This window comes from Triturus cristatus, chromosome 8 (genome assembly GCF_964204655.1).
Source record: "Triturus cristatus chromosome 8, aTriCri1.1, whole genome shotgun sequence".
In the NCBI taxonomy this organism is placed as follows: Eukaryota; Metazoa; Chordata; class Amphibia; order Caudata; family Salamandridae; genus Triturus; species Triturus cristatus.
The window spans coordinates 1,621,111,665-1,621,131,652 of NC_140591.1; the positions used below are offsets into that span (position 1 = coordinate 1,621,111,665).

General features: G+C 31.5%; 13 non-coding genes across 13 annotated transcripts; all 13 read right to left on the reverse strand.

Moving 5' to 3' along the window:
• Positions 1-1,309: 1,309 nt before the first annotated feature.
• TRNAT-CGU (transfer RNA threonine (anticodon CGU)) lies at positions 1,310-1,382 on the reverse strand. Its single transcript has one exon. It is a non-coding gene; the product is annotated as a tRNA-Thr (tRNA).
• A 1,965-nt stretch (positions 1,383-3,347) lies between these two features.
• TRNAT-CGU (transfer RNA threonine (anticodon CGU)) lies at positions 3,348-3,420 on the reverse strand. Its single transcript has one exon. It is a non-coding gene; the product is annotated as a tRNA-Thr (tRNA).
• Positions 3,421-3,858: 438 nt separating this feature from the next.
• Positions 3,859-3,932, reverse strand: TRNAT-AGU (transfer RNA threonine (anticodon AGU)). The gene has a single exon. It is a non-coding gene; the product is annotated as a tRNA-Thr (tRNA).
• A 1,454-nt stretch (positions 3,933-5,386) lies between these two features.
• On the reverse strand, positions 5,387-5,459 carry TRNAT-CGU (transfer RNA threonine (anticodon CGU)). Its single transcript has one exon. It is a non-coding gene; the product is annotated as a tRNA-Thr (tRNA).
• A 1,966-nt stretch (positions 5,460-7,425) lies between these two features.
• On the reverse strand, positions 7,426-7,498 carry TRNAT-CGU (transfer RNA threonine (anticodon CGU)). Its single transcript has one exon. It is a non-coding gene; the product is annotated as a tRNA-Thr (tRNA).
• Positions 7,499-7,936: 438 nt separating this feature from the next.
• Positions 7,937-8,010, reverse strand: TRNAT-AGU (transfer RNA threonine (anticodon AGU)). Its single transcript has one exon. It is a non-coding gene; the product is annotated as a tRNA-Thr (tRNA).
• Positions 8,011-8,444: 434 nt separating this feature from the next.
• On the reverse strand, positions 8,445-8,517 carry TRNAT-CGU (transfer RNA threonine (anticodon CGU)). Its single transcript has one exon. It is a non-coding gene; the product is annotated as a tRNA-Thr (tRNA).
• Positions 8,518-10,484: 1,967 nt separating this feature from the next.
• On the reverse strand, positions 10,485-10,557 carry TRNAT-CGU (transfer RNA threonine (anticodon CGU)). Its single transcript has one exon. It is a non-coding gene; the product is annotated as a tRNA-Thr (tRNA).
• Positions 10,558-11,500: 943 nt separating this feature from the next.
• On the reverse strand, positions 11,501-11,573 carry TRNAT-CGU (transfer RNA threonine (anticodon CGU)). The gene has a single exon. It is a non-coding gene; the product is annotated as a tRNA-Thr (tRNA).
• Positions 11,574-12,519: 946 nt separating this feature from the next.
• TRNAT-CGU (transfer RNA threonine (anticodon CGU)) lies at positions 12,520-12,592 on the reverse strand. Its single transcript has one exon. It is a non-coding gene; the product is annotated as a tRNA-Thr (tRNA).
• A 947-nt stretch (positions 12,593-13,539) lies between these two features.
• On the reverse strand, positions 13,540-13,612 carry TRNAT-CGU (transfer RNA threonine (anticodon CGU)). Its single transcript has one exon. It is a non-coding gene; the product is annotated as a tRNA-Thr (tRNA).
• Positions 13,613-16,583: 2,971 nt separating this feature from the next.
• Positions 16,584-16,656, reverse strand: TRNAT-CGU (transfer RNA threonine (anticodon CGU)). The gene has a single exon. It is a non-coding gene; the product is annotated as a tRNA-Thr (tRNA).
• Positions 16,657-17,603: 947 nt separating this feature from the next.
• TRNAT-CGU (transfer RNA threonine (anticodon CGU)) lies at positions 17,604-17,676 on the reverse strand. Its single transcript has one exon. It is a non-coding gene; the product is annotated as a tRNA-Thr (tRNA).
• Between the last annotated feature and the right edge of the window lie 2,312 nt (positions 17,677-19,988).

The window sequence follows — 19,988 nt, forward strand, 5'->3', positions numbered from 1 at the left end:
TCATTGATATATTGCTTATCCTGTTCATAAATGTTTTAATTATGCCTTCTTTAAGAATGCATTACTTGATTTCAACTCTAGAATGAATTTTATCTCTATTTTGCTCTTTGTCACTCTTTTTTCCGTTTTTCATTCAAAGCATTAGTTTGAAAATCTTCACAATACCACGTTTTTTAGTTTTTCAATTTAAGATGACCCATTCTAATGTTCACAGAACAACTCTTTTCTTTTTAAAATGTATTAAACATTTGCGTGGTGAAAATTATTTTTACATGTAAGGACCAATAATAATGTGCTGCTGAGATTTGAACTCAGGATTTCCTGTTTACGAGACAAGCGCTTTAACCACTTAGCCACAGCACCTACTTTAGTGATACAGAAGGGATCATTAATTTAGTATTGGTGATCAAATTCTGTGCTTGTGTTAAAGTGTCTTAATATGTATTCTAATGTTAAACAAGCAAGGATTCCTAATCTGTAAACAAGAATAGCTATGTTGTATTAAAAAAGAACACATTTTAAACTCAATCCCATATTTTGAATAGTTTATAAATAAGTGTTTTACATATATTCATCAATATTGCTCAAATCTAGGGTCATATTTCATCTGCCTCTTGCTCATTGAAATACCTTTTTAATTTTGCAATCACAGTATTGTTACTATAATATTGAAAACACTTTCAGTTTTTATTAGGTTTAAGATGATCTGTTCAACCGAAAGATAAATCAGACTTTTCTAATTTAATTGAATCGCAGGACGACTTAATGAAAATAATGTTTTATTTAAGAATGAGGAAAGCAAGGCACTGCTGAGATTTGAACTCAGGATCTCCTGTTTACTAGATAGGCGCTTTAACCAGCTAAGCCACAGCACCCTCTTGAAAATGCTTTAAGGAAAAGTTTGCCATATGGTGTTCAAGAGAAACCTGAGTTTTTCACTTTCATAATCATTTCTCAGTTCAGAAAACGCACTACTCAAATAGTTTAGACGAGGATACTGATCCTATTCATAAACACCTCATTGATATATTGCTTATCCTGTTCATAAATGTTTTAATTATGCCTTCTTTAAGAATGCATTACTTGAATTCAACTCTAGAATGATTTTTTATCTCTATTTTGCTCTTTGTCACTCTTTGTCCCCTTTTTCATTCAAAGCATTACTTTGAAAATCTTCACAATACCACGTTTTTTTGTTTTTCAATTTAAGATGACCCATTCTAATGTTCACAGAACAACACTATTCTTTTTAAAATGTATTAAACATTTGCGTGATGAAAATTATTTTTACATGTAAGGACCAATAACAAGGTGCTGCTGAGATTTGAACTCAGGATTTCCTGTTTACGAGACAGGCGCTTTAACCACTTAGCCACAGCACCTATTTTAGTGATACAGAAGGGATCATTAATTTAGTATTGGTGATCAAATTCTGTGCCTGTGTTAAAGTGTCTTAATAAGTATTCTAATGTTAAACAAGCAAGGATTCCTAATCTGTAAACAAGAATAGCTATGTTGTATTACAAAAGAACACATTTTAAACTCAATCCCATATTTTGAATAGTTCATAAATAAGTGTTTTACATATATTCATCAATATTGCTCAAATCTAGGGTTATATTTCATCTGCCTCTTGCTCATTGAAATACCTTTTTGATTTTGCAATCACAGTATTGTTACTATAATATTGAAAACACTTTCAGTTTTTATTAGGTTTAAGATGATCTGTTCAACTGAAAGATAAATCAGACTTTTCTAACTGAATTGAATCGCAGGACGACTTAATGAAAATAGTTTTTGATTTAAGAATGAGGAATGCAAGGCACTGCTGAGATTTGAACTCAGGATCTCCTGTTTACTAGACAGGGGCTTTAACCAGCTAAGCCACAGCACCCTCTTGAAAATGCTTTAAGGAACAGTTTGCCATATGGTGTTCAAGAGAAACCTGAGTTTTTCACTTTCATAATCATTTCTCAGTTCAGAAAACGCTCTACTCAACTACTTTAGACGAGGATACTGATCCTATTCATAAACACCTCATTGATATATTGCTTATCCTGTTCATAAATGTTTTAATTATGCCTTCTTTAAGAATGCATTACTTGAATTCAACTCTAGAATGATTTTTTATCTCTATTTTGCTCTTTGTCACTCTTTTTTCCCTTTTTCATTCAAAGCATTGCTTTGAAAATCTTCACAATACCACGTTTTTTTGTTTTTCAATTTAAGATGACCCATTCTAATGTTCACAGAACAACACTTTTCTTTTTAAAATGTATTAAACATTTGCGTGATGAAAATTATTTTTACATGTAAGGACCAATAATAAGGTGCTGCTGAGATTTGAACTTAGGATTTCCTGTTTACGAGACAGGCGCTTTAACCACTTAGCCACAGCATCAACTTTAGTGATACAGAAGGGATCATTAATTTACTATTGGTGATCAACTTCTGTGCCTGTGTTAAAGTGTCTTAATATGTATTCTAATGTTAAACAAGCAAGGATTCCTAATCTGTAAACAAGAATAGCTATGTTGTATTAAAAAAGAACACATTTTAAACTCAATCCCATATTTTGAATAGTTTATAAATAAGTGTTTTACATATATTCATCAATATTGCTCAAATCTAGGGTCATATTTCATCTGCCTCTTGCTCATTGAAATACCTTTTTGATTTTGCAATCACAGTATTGTTACTATCATATTGAAAACACTTTCAGTTTTTATTAGGTTTAAGATGATCTGTTTAACCGAAAGATAAATCAGACTTTTCTAATTTAATTGAATCGCAGGACGACTTAATGAAAATAATTTTTTATTTAAGAATGAGGAAAGCAAGGCACTGCTGAGATTTGAACTCAGGATCTCCTGTTTACTAGATAGGCGCTTTAACCAGCTAAGCCACAGCACCCTCTTGAAAATGCTTTAAGGAACAGTTTGCCATATGGTGTTCAAGAGAAACCTGAGTTTTTCACTTTCATAATCATTTCTCAGTTCAGAAAACGCACTACTCAAATAGTTTAGACGAGGATACTGATCCTATTCATAAACACCTCATTGATATATTGCTTATCCTGTTCATAAATGTTTTAATTATGCCTTCTTTAAGAATGCATTACTTGAATTCAACTCTAGAATGATTTTTTATCTCTATTTTGCTCTTTGTCACTCTTTGTCCCCTTTTTCATTCAAAGCATTACTTTGAAAATCTTCACAATACCACGTTTTTTTGTTTTTCAATTTAAGATGACCCATTCTAATGTTCACAGAACAACACTATTCTTTTTAAAATGTATTAAACATTTGCGTGATGAAAATTATTTTTACATGTAAGGACCAATAACAAGGTGCTGCTGAGATTTGAACTCAGGATTTCCTGTTTACGAGACAGGCGCTTTAACCACTTAGCCACAGCACCTATTTTAGTGATACAGAAGGGATCATTAATTTAGTATTGGTGATCAAATTCTGTGCCTGTGTTAAAGTGTCTTAATAAGTATTCTAATGTTAAACAAGCAAGGATTCCTAATCTGTAAACAAGAATAGCTATGTTGTATTACAAAAGAACACATTTTAAACTCAATCCCATATTTTGAATAGTTCATAAATAAGTGTTTTACATATATTCATCAATATTGCTCAAATCTAGGGTTATATTTCATCTGCCTCTTGCTCATTGAAATACCTTTTTGATTTTGCAATCACAGTATTGTTACTATAATATTGAAAACACTTTCAGTTTTTATTAGGTTTAAGATGATATGTTCAACCGAAAGATAAATCAGACTTTTCTAATTTAATTGAATCGCAGGACGAATTAATGAAAATAGTTTTTTATTTAAGAATGAGGAAAGCAAGGCACTGCTGAGATTTGAACTCAGGATCTCCTGTTTACTAGACAGGCACTTTAACCAGCTAAGCCACAGCACCCTCTTGAAAATGCTTTAAGGAACAGTTTGCCATATGGTGTTCAAGAGAATCCTGAGTTTTTCACTTTCATAATCGTTTCTCAGTTCAGAAAACGCTCTACTCAACTACTTTAGACGAGGATACTGATCCTATTGATAAACACCTCATTGATATATTGCTTATCCTGTTCATAAATGTTTTAATTATGCCTTCTTTAAGAATGCATTACTTGATTTCAACTCTAGAATGATTTTTTATCTCTATTTTGCTCTTTGTCACTCTTTTTTCCCTTTTTCATTCAAAGCATTACTTTGAAAATCTTCACAATACCACGTTTTTTTGTTTTTCAATTTAAGATGACCCATTCTAATGTTCACAGAACAACACTTTTCTTTTTAAAATGTATTAAACATTTGCGTGATGAAAATTATTTTTACATGTAAGGACTAATAATAAGGCGCTGCTGACATTTGAACTCAGGATTTCCTGGTTACGAGACATGCGCTTTAACCACTTAGCCACAGCACCTATTTTAGTGATACAGAAGGGATCATTAATTTAGTATTGCTGATCAAATTATGTGCCTGTGTTAAAGTGTCTTAATAAGTATTCTAATGTTAAACAAGCAAGGATTCCTAATCTGTAAACAAGAATAGCTATGTTGTATTAAAAAAGAACACATTTTAAACTCAATCCCATATGTTGAATAGTTCATAAATAAGTGTTTTACATATATTCATCAATATTGCTCAAATCTAGGGTTATATTTCATCTGCCTCTTGCTCATTGAAATACCTTTTTGATTTTTGCAATCACAGTATTGTTACTATAATATTGAAAACACTTTCAGTTTTTATTAGGTTTAAGATGATCTGTTCAACCGAAAAATAAATCAGACTTTTCTAATTTAATTGAATCGCAGGACGAATTAATGAAAATAGTTTTTTATTTAAGAATGAGGAAAGCAAGGCAATGCTGAGATTTGAACTCAGGATCTCCTGTTTACTAGACAGGCGCTTTAACCAGCTAAGCCCCAGCACCCTCTTGAAAATGCTTTAAGGAACAGTTTGCCATATGGTGATCAAGAGAATCCTGAGTTTTTCACTTTCATAATCATTTCTCAGTTCAGAAAACGCTCTACTCAACTACTTTAGATGAGGATACTGATCCTATTGATAAACACCTCATTGATATATTGCTTATCCTGTTCATAAATGTTTTAATTATGCCTTCTTTAAGAATGCATTACTTGATTTCAACTCTAGAATGATTTTTTATCTCTATTTTGCTCTTTGTCACTCTTTGTTCCCTTTTTCATTCAAAGCATTACTTTGAAAATCTTCACAATACCACGTTTGTTAGTTTTACAATTTAAGATGACCCATTCTAATGTTCACAGAACAACATTATTCTTTTTAAAATGTATTAAACATTTGCGTGATGAAAATTATTTTTACATGTGAGGACCAATAATAAGGTGCTGCTGAGATTTGAACTCAGGATTTCCTGTTTACGAGACAGGCGCTTTAACCACTTAGCCACAGCACCTATTTTAGTGATACAGAAGGGATCATTAATTTAGTATTGGTAATCAAATTCTGTGCCTGTGTTAAAGTGTCTTAATATGTATTCTAATGTTAAACAAGCAAGGATTCCTAATCTGTAAACAAGAATAGCTATGTTGTATTACAAAAGAACACATTTTAAACTCAATCCCATATTTTGAATAGTTCATAAATAAGTGTTTTACATATATTCATCAATATTGCTCAAATCTAGGGTTATATTTCATCTCCCTCTTGCTCATTGAAATACCTTTTTGATTTTGCAATCACAGTATTGTTACTATAATATTGAAAACACTTTCAGTTTTTATTAGGTTTAAGATGATCTGTTCAACCGAAAGATAAATCAGACTTTTCTAATTTAATTGAATCGCAGGACGAATTAATGAAAATAGTTTTTTATTTAAGAATGAGGAAAGCAAGGCAATGCTGAGATTTGAACTCAGGATCTCCTGTTTACTAGACAGGCACTTTAACCAGCTAAGCCACAGCACCCTCTTGAAAATGCTTTAAGGAACAGTTTGCCATATGGTGTTCAAGAGAATCCTGAGTTTTTCACTTTCATAATCATTTCTCAGTTCAGAAAACGCTCTACTCAACTACTTTAGACGAGGATACTGATTCTATTGATAAACACCTCATTGATATATTGCTTATCCTGTTCATAAATGTTTTAATTATGCCTTCTTTAAGAATGCATTACTTGATTTCAACTCTAGAATTATTTTTTATCTCTATTTTGCTCTTTGTCACTCTTTTTTCCCTTTTTCATTCAAAGCATTACTTTGAAAATCTTCACAATACCAAGTTTTATTGTTTTTCAATTTAAGATGACCCATTCTAATGTTCACAGAACAACACTTTTCTTTTTAAAATGTATTAAACATTTGCGTGATGAAAATTATTTTTACATGTAAGGACCAATAATAAGGCGCTGCTGACATTTGAACTCAGGATTTCCTGGTTACGAGACATGCGCTTTAACCACTTAGCCACAGCACCTATTTTAGTGATACAGATGGGATCATTAATTTAGTATTGGTGATCAAATTCTGTGCCTGTGTTAAAGTGTCTTAATAAGTATTCTAATGTTAAACTAGCAAGGATTCCTAATCTGTAAACAAGAATAGCTATGTTGTATTAAAAAAGAACACATTTTAAACTCAATCATATATGTTGAATAGTTCATAAATAAGTGTTTTTCATATATTCATCAATATTGCTCAAATCTAGGGTTATATTTCATCTGCCTCTTGCTCATTGAAATACCTTTTTGATTTTTGCAATCACAGTATTGTTACTATAATATTGAAAACACTTTCAGTTTTTATTAGGTTTAAGATGATCTGTTCAACCGAAAAATAAATCAGACTTTTCTAATTTAATTGAATCGCAGGACGAATTAATGAAAATAGTTTTTTATTTAAGAATGAGGAAAGCAAGGCAATGCTGAGATTTGAACTCAGGATCTCCTGTTTACTAGACAGGTGCTTTAACCAGCTAAGCCACAGCACCCTCTTGAAAATGCTTTAAGGAACAGTTTGTCATATGGTGTTCAAGAGAATCCTGAGTTTTTCACTTTCATAATCATTTCTCAGTTCAGAAAACGCTCTACTCAACTACTTTAGACGAGGATACTGATCCTATTGATAAACACCTCATTGATATATTGCTTATCCTGTTCATAAATGTTTTAATTATGCCTTCTTTAAGAATGCATTACTTGATTTCAACTCTAGAATGATTTTTTATCTCTATTTTGCTCTTTGTCACTCTTTGTTCCCTTTTTCATTCAAAGCATTACTTTGAAAATCTTCACAATACCACGTTTGTTAGTTTTACAATTTAAGATGACCCATTCTAATGTTCACAGAACAACACTTTTCTTTTTAAAATGTATTAAACATTTGCGTGATGAAAATTATTTTTACATGTAAGGACCAATAATAAGGTGCTGCTGAGATTTGAACTCAGGATTTCCTGTTTACGAGACAGGCGCTTTAACCACTTAGTCACAGCACCTATTTTAGTGATACAGAAGGGATCATTAATTTAGTATTGGTGATCAAATGCTGTGCCTGTGTTAAAGTGTCTTAATATGTATTCTAATGTTAAACAAGCAAGGATTCCTAATCTGTAAACAAGAATAGCTATGTTGTATTACAAAAGAACACATTTTAAACTCAATCCCATATTTTGAATAGTTCATAAATAAGTGTTTTACATATATTCATCAATATTGCTCAAATCTAGGGTTATATTTCATCTGCCTCTTGCTCATTGAAATACCTTTTTGATTTTGCAATCACAGTATTGTTACTATAATATTGAAAACACTTTCAGTTATTCTTAGGTTTAAGATGATCTGTTCAACCAAAAGATAAATCAGACTTTTCTAATTTAATTGAATCGCAGGACGACTTAATGAAAATATTTTTTTATTTAAGAATGAGGAAAGCAAGGCACTGCTGAGATTTGAACTCAGGATCTCCTGTTTACTAGACAGGCACTTTAACCAGCTAAGCCACAGCACCCTCTTGAACAGGCTCTAAGGAACAGTTTGCCATATGGTGTTCAAGAGAATCCTGAGTTTTTCACTTTCATAATCATTTCTCAGTTCAGAAAACGCTCTACTCAACTACTTTAGACGAGGATACTGATCCTATTCATAAACACCTCATTGATATATTGCTTATCTTGTTCATAAATGTTTTAATCATGCCTTCTTTAAGAATGCATTACTTGAATTCAACTCTAGAATGATTTTTTATCTCTATTTTGCTCTTTGTCACTCTTTTTTCCCTTTTTCATTCAAAGCATTACTTTGAAAATCTTCACAATACCACGTTTTTTTGTTTTCCAATTTAAGATGACCCATTCTAATGTTCACAGAACAACACTTTTCTTTTTAAAATGTATTAAACATTTGCATGATGAAAATTATTTTTACATGTAAGGACCAATAATAAGGTGCTGCTGAGATTTGAACTCAGGATTTCCTGTTTACGAGACAGGCGCTTTAACCACTTAGCCACAGCACCTATTTTAGTGATACAGAAGGGATCATTAATTTAGTATTGGTGATCAAATTCTGTTCCTGTGTTAAAGTGTCTTAATATGTATTCTAATGTTAAACAAGCAAGGATTTCTAATCTGTAAACAAGAATAGCTATGTTGTATTACAAAAGAACACATTTTAAACTCAATCCCATATTTTGAATAGTTCATAAATAAGTGTTTTACATATATTCATCAATATTGCTCAAATCTAGGGTTATATTTCATCTGCCTCTTGCTCATTGAAATACCTTTTTGATTTTTGCAATCACAGTATTGTTACTATAATATTGAAAACACTTTCAGTTTTTATTGGGTTTAAGATGATCTGTTCAACCGAAAGATAAATCAGACTTTGCTAATTGAATTGAATCGCAGGACGAGTTAATGAAAATAGTTTTTGATTTAAGAATGAGGAAAGCAAGGCACTGCTGAGATTTGAACTCAGGATCTCCTGTTTACTAGACAGGAACTTTAACCAGCTAAGCCACAGCACCCTCTTGAAAATGCTTTAAGGAACAGTTTGCCATATGGTGTTCAAGAGAATCCTGAGTTTTTCACTTTCATAATCATTTCTCAGTTCAGATAACGCTCTACTCAACTACTTTAGACGAGGATACTGATCCTATTCATAAACACCTCATTGATATATTGCTTATCTTGTTGATAAATGTTTTAATCATGCCTTCTTTAAGAATGCATTACTTGAATTCAACTCTAGAATGATTTTTTATCTCTATTTTGCTCTTTGTCACTCTTTTTTCCCTTTTTCATTCAAAGCATTACTTTGAAAATCTTCACAATACCACGTTTTTTTGTTTTCCAATTTAAGATGACCCATTCTAATGTTCACAGAACAACACTTTTCTTTTTAAAATGTATTAAACATTTGCGTGATGAAAATTATTTTTACATGTAAGGACCAATAATAAGGCGCTGCTGACATTTGAACTCAGGATTTCCTGGTTACGAGACATGCGCTTTAACCACTTAGCCACAGCACCTATTTTAGTGATACAGAAGGGATCATTAATTTAGTATTGGTGATCAAATTCTGTGCCTGTGTTAAAGTGTCTTAATAAGTATTCTAATGTTAAACTAGCAAGGATTCCTAATCTGTAAACAAGAATAGCTATGTTGTATTAAAAAAGAACACATTTTAAACTCAATCATATATGTTGAATAGTTCATAAATAAGTGTTTTTCATATATTCATCAATATTGCTCAAATCTAGGGTTATATTTCATATGCCTCTTGCTCATTGAAATACCTTTTTGATTTTTGCAATCACAGTATTGTTACTATAATATTGAAAACACTTTCAGTTTTTATTAGGTTTAAGATGATCTGTTCAACCGAAAAATAAATCAGACTTTTCTAATTTAATTGAATCGCAGGACGAATTAATGAAAATAGTTTTTTATTTAAGAATGAGGAAAGCAAGGCAATGCTGAGATTTGAACTCAGGATCTCCTGTTTACTAGTCAGGCGCTTTAACCAGCTAAGCCACAGCACCCTCTTGAAAATGCTTTAAGGAACAGTTTGCCATATGGTGTTCAAGAGAATCCTGAGTTTTTCACTTTCATAATCATTTCTCAGTTCAGAAAACGCTCTACTCAACTACTTTAGACGAGGATACTGATCCTATTGATAAACACCTCATTGATATATTGCTTATCCTGTTCATAAATGTTTTAATTATGCCTTCTTTAAGAATGCATTACTTGATTTCAACTCTAGAATGATTTTTTATCTCTATTTTGCTCTTTGTCACTCTTTGTTCCCTTTTTCATTCAAAGCATTACTTTGAAAATCTTCACAATACCACGTTTGTTAGTTTTACAATTTAAGATGACCCATTCTAATGTTCACAGAACAACACTTTTCTTTTTAAAATGTATTAAACATTTGCGTGATGAAAATTATTTTTACATGTAAGGACCAATAATAAGGTGCTGCTGAGATTTGAACTCAGAATTTCCTGTTTACGAGACAGGCGCTTTAACCACTTAGCCACAGCACCTATTTTAGTGATACAGAAGGGATCATTAATTTAGTATTGGTAATCAAATTCTGTGCCTGTGTTAAAGTGTCTTAATATGTATTCTAATGTTAAACAAGCAAGGATTCCTAATCTGTAAACAAGAATAGCTATGTTGTATTACAAAAGAACACATTTTAAACTCAATCCCATATTTTGAATAGTTCATAAATAAGTGTTTTACATATATTCATCAATATTGCTCAAATCTAGGGTTATATTTCATCTGCCTCTTGCTCATTGAAATACCTTTTTGATTTTTGCAATCACAGTATTGTTACTATAATATTGAAAACACTTTCAGTTATTATTAGGTTTAAGATGATCTGTTCAACCGAAAGATAAATCAGACTTTTCTAATTTAATTGAATCGCAGGACGACTTAATGAAAATAATTTTTTATTTAAGAATGAGGAAAGCAAGGCACTGCTGAGATTAGAACATAGGATCTCCTGTTTACTAGACAGGCGCTTTAACCAGCTAAGCCACAGCACCCTCTTAAAAAAGTTTTGAGGAACAGTTTGCCATATGGTGTTCAAGAGAAACCTGAGTTTTTCACTTTCATAATCATTTCTCAGTTCAGAAAACGCACTACTCAAATAGTTTAGACGAGGATACTGATCCTATTGATAAACACCTCATTGATATATTGCTTATCCTGTTCATAAATGTTTTAATTATGCCTTCCTTAAGAATGCATTACTTGAATTCAACTCTAGAATGATTTTTTATCTCTATTTTGCTCTTTGTCACTCTTTTTGCCCTTTTTCATTCAAAGCCTTACTTTGAAAATCTTCACAATACCATGTTTTTTTGTTTTTCAATTTAAGATGACCCATTCTAATGTTCACAGAACAACACTTTTCTTTTTAAAATGTATTAAACATTTGTGTGATGAAAATTATTTTTACATGTAAGGACTATAAGGTGCTGCTGAGATTTGAACTCAGGAATTCCTGTTTACGAGACAGGCGCTTTAACCACTTAGCCACAGCACCTTTTTTAGTGATACAGAAGGGATCATTAATTTAGTATTGGTGATCAAATTCTGTGCCTGTGTTAAAGTGTCTTAATATGTATTATAATGTTAAACAAGCAAGGATTCCTAATCTGTAAACAAGAATAGCTATGTTGTATTACAAAAGAACACATTTTAAACTCAATCCCATATTTTGAATAGTTCATAAATAAGTGTTTTACATATATTCATCAATATTGCTCAAATCTAGGGTTATATTTCATCTGCCTCTTGCTCATTGAAATACCTTTTTGATTTTGCAATCACAGTATTGTTACTATAATATTGAAAACACTTTCAGTTTTTATTAGGTTTAAGATGATCTGTTCAACCGAAAGATAAATCAGACTTTTCTAATGTAATTGAATCGCAGGACGAGTTAATGAAAATAGTTTTTTATTTAAGAATGAGGAAAGCAAGGCACTGCTGAGATTTGAAGTCAGGATCTCCTGTTTACTAGACAGGCGCTTTAACCAGCTAAGCCACAGCACCCTCTTGAAAATGCTTTAAGGAACAGTTTGCCATATGGTGTTCAAGAGAAACCTGAGTTTTTCACTTTCATAATCATTTCTCAGTTCAGAAAACGCACTACTCAAATAGTTTAGACGAGGATACTGATCCTATTGATAAACACCTCATTGATATATTGCTTATCCTGTTCATAAATGTTTTAATTATGCCTTCTTTAAGAATGCATTACTTGAATTCAACTCTAGAATGATTTTTTATCTCTATTTTGCTCTTTGTCACTCTTTTTTCCCTTTTTCATTCAAAGCATTACTTTGAAAATCTTCACAATACCACGTTTTTTTGTTTTTCAATTTAAGATGACCCATTCTAATGTTCACAGAACAACACTTTTCTTTTTAAAATGTATTAAACATTTGCGTGATGAAAATTATTTTTACATGTAAGGAGCAATATTAAGGTGCTGCTGAGATTTGAACTCAGGATTTCCTGTTTACGAGACAGGCGCTTTAACCACTTAGCCACAGCACCTATTTTAGTGATACAGAAGGGATCATTGATTTAGTATTGGTGATCAAATTCTGTGCCTGTGTTAAATTGTCTTAATAAGTATTCTAATGTTAAACAAGCAAGGATCCCTAATCTGTAAACAAGAATAGCTATGTTGTATTACAAAAGAACACATTTTAAACTCAATCCCATATTTTGATTAGTTCATAAATAAGTGTTTTACATATATTCATCAATATTGCTCAAATCTAGGGTTATATTTCATCTGCCTCTTGCTCATTGAATTACCTTTTTGATTTTTGCAATCACAGTATTGTTACTATAATATTGAAAACACTTTCAGTTATTCTTAGGTTTAAGATGATCTGTTCAACCGAAAGATAAATCAGACTTTTCTAATTTAATTGAATCGCAGGACGAATTAATGAAAATAGTTTTTTATTTAAGAATGAGGAAAGCAAGGCACTGCTGAGATTTGAACTCAGGATCTCCTGTTTACTAGACAGGCATTTTAACCAGCTAAGCCACAGCACCCTCTTGAAAATGCTTTAAGGAACAGTTTGCCATATGGTGTTCAAGAGAATCCTGAGTTTTTCACTTTCATAATCATTTCTCAGTTCAGATAACGCTCTACTCAACTACTTTAGACGAGGATACTGATCGTATTGATAAACACCTCATTGATATATTGCTTATCTTGTTCATAAATGTTTTAATCATGCCTTCTTTAAGAATGCATTACTTGAATTCAACTCTAGAATGATTTTTTATCTCTATTTTGCTCTTTGTCACTCTTTTTTCCCTTTTTCATTCAAAGCATTACTTTGAAAATCTTCACAATACCACGTTTTTTTGTTTTCCAATTTAAGATGACCCATTCTAATGTTCACAGAACAACACTTTTCTTTTTAAAATGTCTTAAACATTTGCGTGATGAAAATTATTTTTACATGTAAGGACCAATAATAAGGTGCTGCTGAGATTTGAACTCAGGATTTCCTGTTTACGAGACAGGCGCTTTAACCACTTAGCCACAGCACCTACTTTAGTGATATAGAAGGGATCATTAATTTAGGATTGGTGATCAAATTCTGTGCCTGTGTTAAAGTGTCTTAATATGTATTCTAATATTAAACAAGCAAGGATTCCTAATCTGTAAACAAGAATAGCTATGTTGTATTAAAAAAGAACACATTTTGAACTCAATCCCATATTTTGAATAGTTCATAAATAAGTGTTTTACATATATTCATCGATATTGCTCAAATCTAGGGTTATATTTCATCTGCCTCTTGCTCATTGAAATACCTTTTTGATTTTGCAATCACAGTATTGTTACTATAATATTGAAAACACTTTCAGTTTTTATTAGGTTTAAGATGATCTGTTCAACCGAAAAATAAATCAGACTTTTCTAATTTAATTTAATCGCAGGACGAATTAATGAAAATAGTTTTTTATTTAAGAATGAGGAAAACAAGGCAATGCTGAGATTTGAACTCAGGTGTCCTGTTTACTAGACAGGCGCTTTAACCAGCTAAGCCACAGCACCCTCTTGAAAATGCTTTAAGGAACAGTTTGCCATATGGTGTTCAAGAGAATCCTGAGTTTTTCACTTTCATAATCATTTCTCAGTTGAGAAAACGCTCTACTCAACTACTTTATAAGAGGATACTGATCCTATTGATAAACACCTCATTGATATATTGCTTATCCTGTTCATAAATGTTTTAATTATGCCTTCTTTAAGAATGCATTACTTGATTTCAACTCTAGAATGATTTTTTATCTCTATTTGGCTCTTTGTCACTCTTTTTTCCCTTTTTCATTCAAAGCATTACTTTGAAAATCTTCACAATACCACGTTTGTTAGTTTTTCAATTTAAGATGACCCATTCTAATGTTCACAGAACAACACTTTTCTTTTTAAAATGTATTAAACATTTGCGTGATGAAAATTATTTTTACATGTAAGGACCTGCTGAGATTTGAACTCAGGATTTCCTGTTTACAAGACAGGCACTTTAACCACTTAGCCACAGCAACTATTTTAGTGATACAGAAGGGATCATTAATTTAGTATTGGTAATCAAATTCTGTGCCTGTGTTAAAGTGTCTTAATATGTATTCTAATGTTAAACAAGCAAGGATTCCTAATCTGTAAACAAGAATAGCTATGTTGTATTACAAAAGAACACATTTTAAACTCAATCCCATATTTTGAATAGTTCATAAATAAGTGTTTTACATATATTCATCAATATTGCTCAAATCTAGGGTTATATTTCATCTGCCTCTTGCTCATTGAAATAGCTTTTTGATTTTTGCAATCACAGTATTGTTACTATAATATTGAAAACACTTTCAGTTATTATTAGGTTTAAGATGATCTGTTCAACCGAAAGATAAATCAGACTTTTCTAATTTAATTGAATCGCAGGACGACTTAATGAAAATAGTTTTTTATTTAAGAATGAGGAAAGCAAGGCACTGCAGAGATTTGAACTCAGGATCTCCTGTATACTAGACAGGCGCTTTAACCTGCTAAGCCACAGCACCCTATTGAAAATGCTTTAAGGAACAGTTTGCCATATGGTGTTCAAGAGAAACCTGAGTTTTTCACTTTCATAATCATTTCTCAGTTCAGAAAACGCACTACTCAAATAGTTTAGACGAGGATACTGATCCTATTCATAAACACCTCATTGATATATTGCTTATCCTGTTCATAAATGTTTTAATTATGCCTTCTTTAAGAATGCATTACTTGATTTCAACTCTAGAATGATTTTTCATCTCTATTTTGCTCTTTGTCACTCTTTTTTCCCTTTTTCATTCAAAGCATTACTTTGAAAATCTTCACAATACCACGTTTTTTTGTTTTTCAATTTAAGATGACCCATTCTAATGTTCACAGAACAACACTTTTCTTTTTAAAATGTATTAAACATTTGCGTGATGAAATGTATTTTTACATGTAAGGACCAATAATAAGGTGCTGCTGATATTTGAACTCAGGATTTCCTGTTTACGAGACAGGCGCTTTAACCACTTAGCCACAGCATCTACTTTAGTGATACAGAAGGGATCATTAATTTAGTATTGGTGATCAACTTCTGTGCCTCTGTTAAAGTGTCTTAATATGTATTATAATGTTAAACAAGCAAGGATTCCTAATCTGTAAACAAGAATAGCTATGTTGTATTACAAAAGAACACATTTTAAACTCAATCCCATATTTTGAATAGTTCATAAATAAGTGTTTTACATATATTCATCAATATTGCTCAAATCTAGGGTTATATTTCATCTGCCTCTTGCTCATTGAAATACCTTTTTGATTTTGCAATCACAGTATTGTTACTATAATATTGAAAACACTTTCAGTTTTTATTAGGTTTAAGATGATCTGTTCAACCGAAAGATAAATCAGACTTTTCTAATGTAATTGAATCGCAGGACGAGTTAATGAAAATAGTTTTTTATTTAAGAATGAGGAAAGCAAGGCACTGCTGAGATTTGAAGTCAGGATCTCCTGTTTACTAGACAGGCGCTTTAACCAGCTAAGCCACAGCACCCTCTTGAAAATGCTTTAAGGAACAGTTTGCCATATGGTGTTCAAGAGAAACCTGAGTTTTTCACTTTCATAATCATTTCTCAGTTCAGAAAACGCACTACTCAAATAGTTTAGACGAGGATACTGATCCTATTGATAAACACCTCATTGATATATTGCTTATCCTGTTCATAAATGTTTTAATTATGCCTTCTTTAAGAATGCATTACTTGATTTCAACTCTAGAATGATTTTTCATCTCTATTTTGCTCTTTGTCACTCTTTTTTCCCATTTTCATTCAAAGCATTACTTTGAAAATCTTCACAATACCACGTTTTTTTGTTTTTCAATTTAAGATGACCCATTCTAATGTTCACAGAACAACACTTTTCTTTTTAAAATGTATTAAACATTTGCGTGATGAAAATTATTTTTACATGTAAGGAGCAATATTAAGGTGCTGCTGAGATTTGAACTCAGGATTTCCTGTTTACGAGACAGGCGCTTTAACCACTTAGCCACAGCACCTATTTTAGTGATACAGAAGGGATCATTGATTTAGTATTGGTGATCAAATTCTGTGCCTGTGTTAAATTGTCTTAATAAGTATTCTAATGTTAAACAAGCAAGGATCCCTAATCTGTAAACAAGAATAGCTATGTTGTATTACAAAAGAACACATTTTAAACTCAATCCCATATTTTGATTAGTTCATAAATAAGTGTTTTACATATATTCATCAATATTGCTCAAATCTAGGGTTATATTTCATCTGCCTCTTGCTCATTGAATTACCTTTTTGATTTTTGCAATCACAGTATTGTTACTATAATATTGAAAACACTTTCAGTTATTCTTAGGTTTAAGATGATCTGTTCAACCGAAAGATAAATCAGACTTTTCTAATTTAATTGAATCGCAGGACGAATTAATGAAAATAGTTTTTTATTTAAGAATGAGGAAAGCAAGGCACTGCTGAGATTTGAACTCAGGATCTCCTGTTTACTAGACAGGCATTTTAACCAGCTAAGCCACAGCACCCTCTTGAAAATGCTTTAAGGAACAGTTTGCCATATGGTGTTCAAGAGAATCCTGAGTTTTTCACTTTCATAATCATTTCTCAGTTCAGATAACGCTCTACTCAACTACTTTAGACGAGGATACTGATCGTATTGATAAACACCTCATTGATATATTGCTTATCTTGTTCATAAATGTTTTAATCATGCCTTCTTTAAGAATGCATTACTTGAATTCAACTCTAGAATGATTTTTTATCTCTATTTTGCTCTTTGTCACTCTTTTTTCCCTTTTTCATTCAAAGCATTACTTTGAAAATCTTCACAATACCACGTTTTTTTGTTTTCCAATTTAAGATGACCCATTCTAATGTTCACAGAACAACACTTTTCTTTTTAAAATGTCTTAAACATTTGCGTGATGAAAATTATTTTTACATGTAAGGACCAATAATAAGGTGCTGCTGAGATTTGAACTCAGGATTTCCTGTTTACGAGACAGGCGCTTTAACCACTTAGCCACAGCACCTACTTTAGTGATATAGAAGGGATCATTAATTTAGGATTGGTGATCAAATTCTGTGCCTGTGTTAAAGTGTCTTAATATGTATTCTAATATTAAACAAGCAAGGATTCCTAATCTGTAAACAAGAATAGCTATGTTGTATTAAAAAAGAACACATTTTGAACTCAATCCCATATTTTGAATAGTTCATAAATAAGTGTTTTACATATATTCATCGATATTGCTCAAATCTAGGGTTATATTTCATCTGCCTCTTGCTCATTGAAATACCTTTTTGATTTTGCAATCACAGTATTGTTACTATAATATTGAAAACACTTTCAGTTTTTATTAGGTTTAAGATGATCTGTTCAACCGAAAAATAAATCAGACTTTTCTAATTTAATTTAATCGCAGGACGAATTAATGAAAATAGTTTTTTATTTAAGAATGAGGAAAACAAGGCAATGCTGAGATTTGAACTCAGGTGTCCTGTTTACTAGACAGGCGCTTTAACCAGCTAAGCCACAGCACCCTCTTGAAAATGCTTTAAGGAACAGTTTGCCATATGGTGTTCAAGAGAATCCTGAGTTTTTCACTTTCATAATCATTTCTCAGTTGAGAAAACGCTCTACTCAACTACTTTATAAGAGGATACTGATCCTATTGATAAACACCTCATTGATATATTGCTTATCCTGTTCATAAATGTTTTAATTATGCCTTCTTTAAGAATGCATTACTTGATTTCAACTCTAGAATGATTTTTTATCTCTATTTGGCTCTTTGTCACTCTTTTTTCCCTTTTTCATTCAAAGCATTACTTTGAAAATCTTCACAATACCACGTTTGTTAGTTTTTCAATTTAAGATGACCCATTCTAATGTTCACAGAACAACACTTTTCTTTTTAAAATGTATTAAACATTTGCGTGATGAAAATTATTTTTACATGTAAGGACCTGCTGAGATTTGAACTCAGGATTTCCTGTTTACAAGACAGGCACTTTAACCACTTAGCCACAGCAACTATTTTAGTGATACAGAAGGGATCATTAATTTAGTATTGGTAATCAAATTCTGTGCCTGTGTTAAAGTGTCTTAATATGTATTCTAATGTTAAACAAGCAAGGATTCCTAATCTGTAAACAAGAATAGCTATGTTGTATTACAAAAGAACACATTTTAAACTCAATCCCATATTTTGAATAGTTCATAAATAAGTGTTTTACATATATTCATCAATATTGCTCAAATCTAGGGTTATATTTCATCTGCCTCTTGCTCATTGAAATAGCTTTTTGATTTTTGCAATCACAGTATTGTTACTATAATATTGAAAACACTTTCAGTTATTATTAGGTTTAAGATGATCTGTTCAACCGAAAGATAAATCAGACTTTTCTAATTTAATTGAATCGCAGGACGACTTAATGAAAATAGTTTTTTATTTAAGAATGAGGAAAGCAAGGCACTGCAGAGATTTGAACTCAGGATCTCCTGTATACTAGACAGGCGCTTTAACCTGCTAAGCCACAGCACCCTATAGAAAATGCTTTAAGGAACAGTTTGCCATATGGTGTTCAAGAGAAACCTGAGTTTTTCACTTTCATAATCATTTCTCAGTTCAGAAAACGCACTACTCAAATAGTTTAGACGAGGATACTGATCCTATTCATAAACACCTCATTGATATATTGCTTATCCTGTTCATAAATGTTTTAATTATGCCTTCTTTAAGAATGCATTACTTGATTTCAACTCTAGAATGATTTTTCATCTCTATTTTGCTCTTTGTCACTCTTTTTTCCCTTTTTCATTCAAAGCATTACTTTGAAAATCTTCACAATACCACGTTTTTTTGTTTTTCAATTTAAGATGACCCATTCTAATGTTCACAGAACAACACTTTTCTTTTTAAAATGTATTAAACATTTGCGTGATGAAATGTATTTTTACATGTAAGGACCAATAATAAGGTGCTGCTGATATTTGAACTCAGGATTTCCTGTTTACGAGACAGGCGCTTTAACCACTTAGCCACAGCATCTACTTTAGTGATACAGAAGGGATCATTAATTTAGTATTGGTGATCAACTTCTGTGCCTCTGTTAAAGTGTCTTAATATGTATTATAATGTTAAACAAGCAAGGATTCCTAATCTGTAAACAAGAATAGCTATGTTGTATTACAAAAGAACACATTTTAAACTCAATCCCATATTTTGATTAGTTCATAAATAAGTGTTTTACATATATTCATCAATATTGCTCAAATCTAGGGTTATATTTCATCTGCCTCTTGCTCATTGAATTACCTTTTTGATTTTTGCAATCA